Genomic DNA, 12,497 nt, shown 5'->3' with positions numbered 1-12,497 from the left:
TAATTCAAGCTGTGCTGCTTCATTACAATTGGTCAACCAAATCATCTGATATTCCCTGGCTCTCCAGTTGGGTAAGCAGGTGAGCATTTTCTGTATTAATACTTGTCTGTAAATCTGCAATTCCCTTGCTTCAGACAACCTGCCCTGAAATTCTGAAGTATCTGTCAAATAAACCCAGAGTTTTACTCAAAGAAGAAAGCATTGTCTTTCTACTTTACACATTTTTCTCTGAAGAAGGCCAAGTTTCAAAGAAGTTATCCTTAAAATATTTTATATAAATAAATACATAAATAAATACATAAATAAATACATAAATAAATACATAGATAAATCAATCTCCTCTAGAGATTAATAATCTCCTCTGGAGAGGAGGGTGTTTCACTTCCCTGTGGAGTGTCCCCTAGCTATCCTGCAGGACTATGGGAAGCACAGACCTAAGCTGGTTGATTAAAAATTAGGCAACATAGCCATTCACAAGCTGGATCTGTTCAGAGGCACTGGCCAGCAGATGGACTGGGTTCTGCATCGATTGTGTTTGAACTCTAAAGGAAAGTTGGTATTTGATGGATGATGTTATTAGCTAAATGCCTTATGTGGTATAAGATCAAAGAACAGATGGGAATTATGATTTAAAAAAAGAATAATCTAAAAGGAGAATGGCTTTTAGATGAGTAAGCATCATGGAAACAATAAAAGAGACTTTCTTTGGCTTGCTTTGCTGCACAGCCAGGTTTGCCTGGTGGGATAAACAAACACACTTAAGACTGAAGTTCTTAGGATGTGAGTTTTGCTGCACATTTTTCCCTTCACATTCAGTGTTTGCACTGTTTTGCCTCTTGAGTCAACCTTGTGTTTCCCTCCCTGACCAAACGTGTCCCAGCTCTCTGTTTCCTCGCAGATGCCACTGAACTCACCCAGGGTGGGTGGTGGCAAAGCTCATCAGCACCTTCCCCTCTCTGTGACCACAACTGAGACTGCTGCTCTGGCATGGCACTCACCTTAAACTGAGAGACTACACACAGCAACCTTTTTTAATTTACACAACACCCTCCTTTAAAATGAAGGTTATTGGCCCTTCAGTCACTGTGCTGCTGTGTTGTCTCTTTTTTTCCCATTGGCAAGAAAGTGATTTAAAAATGATTTAAATACTCTGGTTATTTTTGCTAAGAACCTCCCACGTGCAAGACAAAGTAGCCTCTGGATGAAGTCCTCCAGGAGACAATGGATATCCTACTCATGGTCCTCAGTGAAAATGGTGCTTTAGGGTTTTTTATTTGCACCACTTAGGCTTCTTGGCTTTGTGTCATCTGCAGGTGACAATATCTGTGTTATTTTTTTGCTGGGTGCTAAGCATACTCAACAATTATCAATAATTCCTCAAACAGAGGTATATTTGAGATTTAGTGCTCAGCAGTTTGCTACCACAACAGAAATTCTTAGTACGGGAAAATCAGCAAAAGTGACTTTCAATTTTTTTATCTTCAGCTTCCAGACTCTGTTTGGCAGCCAGTGGAAGTTAATCAGCAATTAATTGACTGCACAGCCTGGTGACTTATAAACTGACACTCTCATTTGTGGCCTTCTGAATGAACTTGCACGTGATCACAAGCACAAAAGTAGAAACATCTAATGTAGCCTCCCCCCAATTCAAGAACACCGTGGCCCATAACTTTTTCATAGCTGTTCATAAATCTTTAGGCTCTCTCAAACGCTGTGACTTAATCCTACCCATAAAACCAGACATTTTGAAGAAACAAATAAAAGCAGAAAGAACAGGAGCTCAGAGCTCAGTTTTCAAAGACCATTAGACATCTGAGATGACCCCAGATATAAGATAATATTTCCAGAAGATTTAAGGTATTCTGCTCCCATCAGTTCTGATCTGAGTTCCCTTCAAAGGAGGCTTATCTCACTTAGAAGTATTGGCCTGAAAACTAAATTTAGGCTCTTCCAGGAGCAAATGTAGAGTTTCCATTCCAAATTACTTCTAGTACATGCTCAATTCATATTGACAACAGTAACAGTTTTTCTCTCTGTGAACAACCATCGTTATTTTTCTGACTCAGATGAACTAAATGTATGTATATATATATATATTCTTAGAGAATCAGGATGTAATTTTGAAGAGATAGAGATCCATTACTTCATGGAATTCTACCAACCTCCCTATTTCAGTCCCCATAAAATATATTGGAGACTTGTACCTTATTCTTTATTCCACCACCACTGTATGACCTACAAGACTCATGTTTGTCCTCAGAAAAACATTGGACTACCATTAGCTACAGTTCAGTGGGGCCCGAATGTTTGCCCTGTTGGCATCATCAACCCCCATGTTCCTTCTTCAAAGGAGCAGGATTTCACCTCTCCATCATTCATGGGTTGTGAAATGCATTCAGACTTGTGCAGAAAACTCAGTATTTCGTTTTTATCTTAGGGATTTCCCAGTGATGCCACTTTGTAGTCTCCCCCAGGCAATTTTTACATTCTGAGACAGCAGGTTACAAACCTCAAAATCACCAAATGTGCTGTGAGAACAGGCATTGCTTGGTACCTGTGCTGGTGGTGTCTGCAAAGACCAGGAAAGGAGTACAAACTCAAGGACAATCTTCACATATTGATACACACTCACAGACATAAATACTGCACCCTTTTTCTGGAAGCAGTTGGAGGGAGTGGGATGCACAGGAATGCAGGTCAGGGAAAGGCCATGCTTTGTTCCATTATTGAATTGATGAAGGAGGGTTTATATTTGGGGATTTGCCATCAGTATTCTTCTCATAGTTGTGAATGTAGGAGGAACTGAAGGCATTGTAATGGCAATCTACAGAAATAAAAAATGTAATACTTATATAATGAATTTATACTTTGTATATGTACGAGGTACTCAGAATTCTTAGAGGAAGTATTTCCTATCATTTTCAAAATAAAAATAAATATTAGGCAAATAACATTCCAAATAATTCAAACTACATAACCACATACAGCAATGAATGAGCAGGTGGCACTAAAGTCTGTTAAGACACTCAGTGCTTTTCATCTTTCTCCCTATGGTGCTTTATCTCAGATTTGTTATGCAAAGATATTTAAATGCCTAAACACACATAATCTTCTATAAACTGAATGGATCTCTTCTTTCAATGTTTATATGTATTAATGAATCTGTGTTGTTAAGAAGCAGTAAATGGAAATGTTTATTTAGCAATTTTACACAAATTTGGTAAAATTTACACAAACACAGTTATTTCAGCAAGGCTCCCATCATCTGGGGATAAGGCTGCTATGGAGAAGTCTGTGAAAATTAGGCTAAATTATACACTTATTAATTTTAAGACAGAAAGACATTTTGCCTGTGGACAAAATGTCTTTAGTCTGACTTGAAAATGCAGCTGCAGAAGGACCAGAAGTTGGTGTCCCCCTGGCTCCTTCAGCAGGAAGAAGCTGTTGGCCAGGCAGGGTCACCGCCTCTGAAGGGTGCTGCCCACGAGGCACAGGTTACTGTGGACTATCAGTGCTTAAAAAAGACAAGCTGAGGAGCCTGGCAAGCAAACAATGTGCCAAGGGGAGATCCTGGATGAGCAGTGTCTTGGCTGTGTCTGGAGGAGAGGCAGGTGATGCTGTGGCATTGGAAGGTTTTCATGACTGATTTGGGCACACAACGTCACTGCCCTGCCCTCAAGTCACAGCCAGGCTGACCTGCACTCACCAGGAGCCCCAGCTGATGGTTTGTACAGGACAGAAGTTTGTGGATTCCTACATATTTTTTCCCCCTTCTCCCTCATGGTTACTCACTCAGGTTTTTCCCCTGCATAACCATCAGCTCCTTGATCCCCACGTCTGTTGACTTTGTGTAATTAAACTCTTTGTCCTTTGCTCTCTTCCCACAATTTTTTCAACTGCTTTTAAAGCCTGTACAAGACTGCTGGCTGAGCAAGGGGCAGCACACTCTCACTGAATAGCAAACACATCCTGTGGCTTCTTGCCTCCTCAGGCAGCAAACTGTGAGTGCTTTGGTTTCCCAATGCAGGGCAGCAACAGGATGCAACATTCCTGCCCAAGCATCACACCTCCCTCACACGCCCAAGAAATTGTCCAGAAACTCAGTTTTCTCTGTGAGATCTCAGACTTGCTGTTAAAATTGGTTTAATTTGAGAAGATGGATGAAAAACTGCAGGGAGACTAACATCAGGGCCAAGAGACAAAAGGCAACTAATTTCTACAAGAAACTTGTAAATAAGAGAGTAAAAATATCTGCTCTACCTCCAGGCTGCTGAAAGGTGATTTCCCTGTAAGAGACTGCTGATATCCTGATCCATGTCCCCATCCCCTTTGGAGTGACTGGCTGCACCTCTCTGGTGTCCTCTGCCACAACTTTATGCCTAGTGGAGAAAGAGGAAAGCTACTGTGTTTCCCTGAATTTCAACAATATGGATCAACAGTTCTGCAGAGGTTTGCAGAACTGTGAGGTTAAACTTGTGAGGTTTATCCACCCTTCCTGAAGGCAGCTGTCTCAGTTTCAGCTGGGCTCCTCTCTCTCTCAGTGGAAACAGCTAACAGGTACTGCCTGAAGGGCTGCTCATCCCTGTCGTGATGGGAGGAGGTGGAACTGCCTTTTGGCAGTGTCTGTTTATCTCTATTATTAACAAAAGGAGCCAAGAGTCAGCTTGATTTAGTCATCCAGCTGTTGAACACCTTGGTTAGGGAAGATGAGTTCCACCTTCAAGGTTGTCTCAAATTATCCTAGAAGCATATGCAGTAGATGCTTAACATACCAGCTAACAATCTACAGCTGCACGTAGGTCAGTGTTAAATATCACACCTTTCTCCAAGGCTGCAGGGAAGGTTTTGCATCAAACACTGTGGGATAATGGCACCTGACATTCAGTGGGCAACTTGCAGCATATGTCTTCCACCTGATAGAGAGAGAAGGGATCTCTCTGAAAACTTGTAATGTGTCAGATGTTTATCTGAGTACCAAAGAACAGTTGGGATGTGTCCTACAGGATCCCCAAGCCATATCTAAAAGCAGGCTGTATTAACCCAAATCTCTTGTAGGGAGGAGTTAGTCATGGCCCCCAGGCTTCCAGTGTGGAGTTTGGGACTTTGGGGTACAGCTTAAATGTGGGATTTCTGGCAATTTCTCCCATGCTTCTCCAGCATTTACATCTCCACCCTCCCACATGGGTGAAGTGTGGTGCACCTTGTGCATCAACACCGATCTCTCTACCCCACAATCCCAAACCACAAACAACAGCATTTCTCCTGATTCCTGTCCCCAGTGTTTCTCAAGAGGTCTGAGCTTGTCAGAAAGTCCTAAACAGCTTCCAGTGGCACAGCAGGAAGTTTTGCATGAATACAAACTGAGGATAAAGGAATCTAAATATGGTTTGAAGTAGCTTCCCTCAGCAAGGGTCAGATCCCGAGGGCTCCTTTGAAGCTTGCATGTCACTGAGCATCAAAGGGCAGCTCCATTTCTAGGATGGCTTGCACAAGAAGGAGAAAACTCTAAGGTAGAAGGAATATCTCCACTCAGTTGAGAAAAGCATCATTGCCTTCCTCAGGATAATATCAAGTTATGATTGTGGTTTGAACAACATTTCCATAATGACAAAAAACTACCCATAAATTTGCTTAGAGTTGTAAAACTGACCTGGCAAGATACAGTCAGCTACTAAAAATAGCAACCTTATTTTATTGCAGTGTCCTGCCAATACCCACACAATATTATTTTCTTATAGTAAAAATGCAATAAGCAGAGTGGAGAAGATGTTTTTCGATGCTATTTACTATGAAAAATTAAAGTGAAATCATTTGTCTAGGTTTGTGTGGCCACTCCCTGTGCAACACCTCATGTTTAAAAAGGAAGCACTAAATGAAATTTGGCCTCAGTGAGGCAGTTTGGGTTAAATCTGCAGGGCAGCCCATCGTATGGGAAGTTGCTGAGAAGAAATGCTATTTAGAGCAGGAAATTGGTGATTCATAATTGACATTAACTCCAGTTACCTTCCAATGTTCATGCTGTACTTCATGTGAAATTATTATAAGGAAAGAAAGGCCATTCCCTTGAGCAAGTTCAAGTTAATGTTTAGGAAACCATTTAAGTTATTACTAGGACAAGAGTCATTACAGTGGAATGGTCAGATGCTCAGACTGCACCCTTAGCTGCAAAGCCTGTGCATTTTAATACCTCTTTGCAGGTGGCTCTTCTGACATTTGGTCATTTTGGCCAAGTCAATGAAATTGAAGCTTCACCAGTGTCCCAGTCAAATCTCCCACCTACTGGACAGAGCCAGAAACAATTCCTTTTTTAGCACTCCCTATCTGCACTGGAATCCAAGCTGGTGTCCAGTTTTACACACACACAGGGCCCTGTGATCCTGGAGGAGCTCCTGGAGGAGGTGGGAGAGGAGCCACAGGGATGTGCCCACAGCTGCATGAGGACCCGGCCTCAAGGCAATGCTGTACTGGCAGATACCAAAGTTCATCTTGCTGCAATTCAGACAATGGAATGAGACAGCCCAAGGGCTGGGTCCTCACCTAATGAAAGCCAGCAATGCTCCCTGGCTTTTGCTGTAAGCTGTGACCTTCCACCAGGGGCAAATCTGGTGCCACCACTGCCTGGTCCTTGGCAGCTGGATGCTTTGTTGCTTGGTCACCACAGCAGAGGTGAAGCTCACTGAACTTCCTCCAAGTACTGCTCTTTATTCAGTCCAAAAGGACATATGAACTTAATTATTCCACCACAACAATAGCCTAGAATAAAGAATTAAATAGATCTTGTTATGGATTTTGGTGTGAGTAAAGCTTTGGCATCTTATGGAATTTTTTTATGATTTTGGTTTTTCTGAATAGAACCAGAAATATCTTTCTAATATAGAATATGCCTTAAACTGCAAGTGTAAATCAGAGGCAGGCTTTAGGTAAAGAAAGGATTAAAGACTCGTACACTTATAAATTTAAGTACCTTGAGCTTAAGAAAAACACTTTAAACCACTGCCTCATCATTACCTTTAGAAAAGAGGGATTTGGATTCCTCTCTACAAGGAGAGGTACTCTATAGCCCCGGTGCTGTGCATGAGCAAGGACCACAGAAGAAAAGCCAGTCACTCTCCACATCTGGTCAGGTTCCTGGGGCCCTACGAATTGCAGTGGATGCTCGGGGCTCAGAGAGATGACAGGTCATGGAAAGCCAAAGCATTCACCATTCTCCTTGAGCTGCTGCTTGGGCTGTGATAAGTGCCCAAGGGATTTTGGCACTTGGGCAAAATCCCAACTTGTTGTGATTTTTGGGGGTGGGGGTAGCAAGAGCATCAGCACCCAGCCTCAGGAGCAAAACAAGCTGAGAAAACATTCTTTGTTTGAGACCAGAGGTGCAAAAAATCCTGGCAGAGCTGAAGCATGTTGGAGTTGAAAAGGATACCAGAAAAGGGTATAAACTGTGGTGTACTGAGAGGGATCATGGTAAAGGGCTTGCAAGGCAAAGGCAGAAGAGGCAGGAGAAAGAGCCATTCATTGGTGGTTCCAAATAATCTTCAGTTCTGCTGGGCAAAGAAATTTTTCTAGAAATGTGAGTCCTGTACTTCATCTGAAAGCTAAAAAGATAAATAAGAGGTTACCAGACAGAGGCTAGAAACAGGAAAGTTTGCCCTCACTTAGCAGAGCCAAAGCTGCAGCACAGATCCAGGAGCTCCAGGAACACATCCTTGGCAAGAGCCTCTCTTGGAATTACTGCCTGGGTTAGAACTTGGAGGCTACTGCAAGAAGCAGAATGAACTCTGGAGCAAGGAACAAGGATTTCCCAAGCAGGGGAAGTCAATCAGAACAGGCTGAGGCTGTTGATGGAAATATGCACAGAGACTGAAAAGAGTCCTGAAATGGAAGGCAAAGCCCAGTATGCTGCAGTGGGAGACACTGAAAACCACATATCATGTACACACCTTGATAGGCCACAGCTGAGCTCAGGGTTTGGGAAAAAAATAACAACAGATTACCTTTTCTGGGAAACAATCAACATGAGCCTGTGGTGCACAGCATGGGAGAGGAGGATGGTGACAGCACCATTAGAGGCAAGGGGCTTATTTACAGAAACCATGAAAAATGCTGTGGGGCAAGATAAAAGGACAACCAGCCCACAGACAAATGGCAATAATCAATTTTCAGCTGGATAGAGCTGCAAAAGCTGATAAGGGTCTGACAGGTATACGAGCACTGAGAGAGAAGATACAGGCAACATAAGGAAGAGAAGAAAGGGCTCAGAAGAACTGTTCCTCACTGAAGGAGATAAAGGCATATGCAAGTGAAAGAGAGAGTTCATAATAATGTCAGGGATTTTTTAAATGTCACATCCTTGATCTCACCCCCAGGGTGAGCACACTGGAGTCAGAACAGCAGAAATGGCTGGGGGACCCCTTAAACTGCAGAAGAGAACACAAAAACACCTCACTGTCCCCATCTCCACAGGGATGACTGGAGCATTGCAGCTCCAGCCCAGGGCGAGGTTTGAAGCACACTGCTGTGAGAATCAGTTGTCCAGGGAGAAATTCAGCCCTGGAGACATTCCACATCCATCCACAGGAAGAAGTGTTGCTTCTTTAGTAAATAATGAAAATGAAGTCATTATGTGAAGAGGGTGAGCTTTCCTCTCTGCCCAGAGGGAATGGATTCGAGGAGACAGCTGACAGCACATACAACACCTGACACACCAAGGAGTGCTCTGGTATTGAGAGTTCAGAGGAGGGACACAAAGATGGTTAGAGACTGAACACCTCTCACAGGAGAAAAGGCTGAGAGAATTTGGATTGTTCAGCCTGGAGAAGAGAAGGCTCCAAGACAACCTTTAAGTGCCTGAAAGGAGATTTAAACTGGAAGGGAACTTTCAAAAGGGCATATAGGGATAGGACAAGGGGTGATGGCTTTAAACTAAAAGAGAGTAGGCTTAGATTATATATTAGGAAGAAATTTTTTGCTGTGAGGGTGGTGATGTATTGGAATATATTTCCCAGTGAAGTTGTGGATGCTTTATCCTCTCCTCAGTTGTACCTTCCCTTGGCTGCACTGAGACCCTGGGTAGGTACAGCTTCTGTAAGATTTGGCTGAGGTCACAATCTTCCACCAGCCTGGAACATCTCTTGGAGTGACTGCAGTGATGCTTTGGAACTGGATGGACTCATCCAGATAATTTCCATTTCAAAAAGCCACTCTGGGAAGTAAAGCAGCCAGGCTGTATCCCTTCTTTGCAAAACAGGAAGCCTAACGTGAATTCCATCAATGAGTCCTAAATTCACACCAGCACTGGGAGATTTCCCCTTCCAGACATACAGTGATAGTACCTATTTTGGTATTTTCAATACTTATTGGTCTAATAAATCAAATTAATGGGATGGTGCAAGCACATCGTTTCAATGCTCAAAACATAGTACTGTAGGATGCTGATTTCTTATGGAAATTTTGGGAAAGAATCATGGCTGTGCTCTGACCTTCCTAAAACCCTCTGGAGATTTGGAATATGGTACCTGCATGTACCTCCAGTTCACTGTACTGTTGTTGAACACAGAAAAGGGATGATCAGCCTGTAGGAATTGTTATTATTTTTTTTCTTTCATTGCTGATGTTCTCACTTCAAAAATGAGAGGTCTTCAAAATTAGTTGTCAAAAGAGAGATACACTCATAACCAACAAGACCAATCATTTTAATGCCACAGATCAGATCATGGAAGAATGCAGGCTCTGGGAACTGTGCACACAACAAGTGCACCTTGGTCCCTGCCATCACAGCTGCAGCTCCTGTGTGCCTGAGCTGCCTGTCCTCAGGTCTGGCACCTGTAAATATCCATGCAAACTCACCTTTCTGGTGCTTCTGAAGTGAGAGTTAAGGCTGTAGGGCCTCAGTGGACGTAGATCAAGCCCATTCACCTATGTGGAACACAAGGAGCTGTGGAGTACACAAGACACCAGCATCTCTGGAGCTGTGTCTTCTACAGCTGCTTACGGGCAGGGGAAATCCCTGTCTTTTCTCCATCCAAATCTCTCTCCTGTTGTTCCAGGGGGTGAATTGCAGCTTCCAGTCCCAGACTGCAGCTTCCACAGCAGTGAAAAGTTGTAGTGCCAAGCCCCTCAGAAAATGCTGAGGGCAAGGAAGACTTTGCTACCACGGCAGGGCAGCACAAAGAGCGACCCCGGTGCCACATCTTGCAGAGGGCTCCAGACCAGGAGGCTGCTCCCAGGAACAGCCCTCTCCCCAAGCTTGGCTGCTCCTCAGCACCAGCATCCACTGCTGGTCAGTGTGGAGCAGGATTCTGGCTGGGTGGACATCTGCCTGGTGCATCTTAGGGCTCTGTGGTTGATACAGTAGGATGTGTTGTGTCATGGCACAATAGTTTACTGAATTAAGAGAATCAAATAGTGAGGTCCAAATGAAATGGTTTTGCTTCTTCAGAGCAAAAATTCTCAAAATAGTTAGAATCAAGCCTTCTGATACAGAAATGCAATATCATGGTTTGATGGCTTTGTTTTTCTAAGGATTTGGGTTGTGTTTTTTTCTAAGATTATTACATTTTCACAGAACATTTAATTTGCATTTATGCTGTACTTTCTTGTAGAAAATTATGTCATTAGAAAACATAATTTATCTCTTCTGGAGTTTTGGAATAATAAAACTGCAATTCAGGTTGTCTGTAGTCATAAATCAAACACTTATTTTAATGGCCTGGTCTTATTTTAATGGCAGAGCAGGAGAGGCCAGCTCTATCCATCCAGTTTGTAATGAATTGATGAACATCCCTGTTCCCCACAGCAGTCTCAGACTGCTCATAACACTCAAGCATTGATGTCTCTATAGGAACAGTTTCTTTAATTACCATTGCCAATTCTGATTTTCCAGGTAAAGGCAGCCACCTTGCTCAAATGTTGAAATCATTTATCACCTGTCATGAAGCAGAGAGAGTCTCTTGGCATCCTCCTGTGCAGTAAGGTATGCTTTGATCTCAAAGCATTCTATCCACAGTGTGGTTAAGACAAAGCACCACCTGCTATGAAGCTTGACAGACTATATAAAATATAATTTATGTACATTACCATCTTGTCTGACATAAAAGAATCACATAAGAGAACAAGAAGCAAAAAAATTTTGTAACTGTAGTCACAGGCACAAATACCTTTAATTTATGACTGACATAATAAAATAGGTTTTCTCCCAAATACACCACTCTTTCTAGGAGCTGTGCAGTGACTCCATTTATATGGTCTTAAATAAAAAGAATGCCTGTAGTCAATACAGTGCTACCAAATGAAAAATAAAAAGATCCAGCAGATCTGATAAACCTCTCTAGTCAGTCCCATGTGTAAAAAGGACCAGAAATCTAAAGATAAGAGCTAAACCCACCAGTCAAAATGTAATTAATTTTCAGACCTTCAGGTGGTAGAACTCTATTAGCAGCAATACTCCAGCACCCTCCCAGCTGCACAGGAATGAGCAGGAGCATTGTCAGGAAAGACGAGTTCCAGTTCACACTAAAGGACATCACCATGTCCAGGTCCCTCAGGTGATCCAGAGGTGCCATTCAATTCCCAAAGAGAAACCAAAATTTTTCTGTTCATCAGATTCTAGGTGGGCAGGGGCCACCTTAAATAATGGGCAGAAGGGAAACAAGTGTTTGCTGCCAGAGGAATCTGGTGGAATGGGCTTGGGGGCTGTGGTGTGAGGGATGGAGCAGCCCCAGCAGCACTTTGCAGTCACTGCACTGGGAGGGTCCAGGCACATCCCCTTGTGACATGCAGGACATCAGGATCCTGCACTCCCATCCCTTTACAGACATGGCATGTTTGTGGGCCTCTGTCTTTCAGGGAGACCAAAGAGATAATACTGCAAGGACTTAGGATATTTCATTGTCAGCCCTGCTGTGTCCCTCAAAGCATTTAGCTTTATATGCAGCATGAGAGGGTGAAGGTCCTTGATAGACAACAAATCCCTCCTTGCCATGATGCATGCTGCAACACTCAGAAGACACAACAGGGGCTTGTGAACCTCGTTTGAAAGTTTTCATTCTGGTCTTCAACTCACACTAAGGTTGGGGAGGATGAACATCCTCTTTGGCCCTCATGAAGGAAAGTCTGGCTGAAGCATGGTCTGGCATCCTGCTCTACCCTTACAGAGGGGTGACAGGGTCACAGCTGGGAGCATTTCCCCCCCAAAACTTTCTTCCCAAATTCTATCTTTGTACCCAGTACCCTCACCAGGAATATGAAGTGGGGCACTGACACCCACAAAGCGATGGGGAAATCTTGGAATCTGGAAACTGAAACCCTTTGTGAGAAAGCAAAACTCAAAAGGGATGGTTGGAGCAGCTCTGACTCACATTAGGCAGCAATGGGCTTTCTCAGGAGGCCACTTGTCCCACAGTCCAGGAGGGAGGCGAGAAAAAGGACTTTTGCAACTGCCCAATACATCCATGGGATTCCTGCACTGTCCAGCCACACTCCAGGCACCAAACACCAAGGAC

Source organism: Cyanistes caeruleus, chromosome 3 (assembly GCF_971803275.1).
Source record: "Cyanistes caeruleus chromosome 3, bCyaCae1.hap1.1, whole genome shotgun sequence".
Classification (NCBI taxonomy): domain Eukaryota; kingdom Metazoa; phylum Chordata; class Aves; order Passeriformes; family Paridae; genus Cyanistes; species Cyanistes caeruleus.
This window is presented reverse-complemented; position numbering follows the sequence as displayed.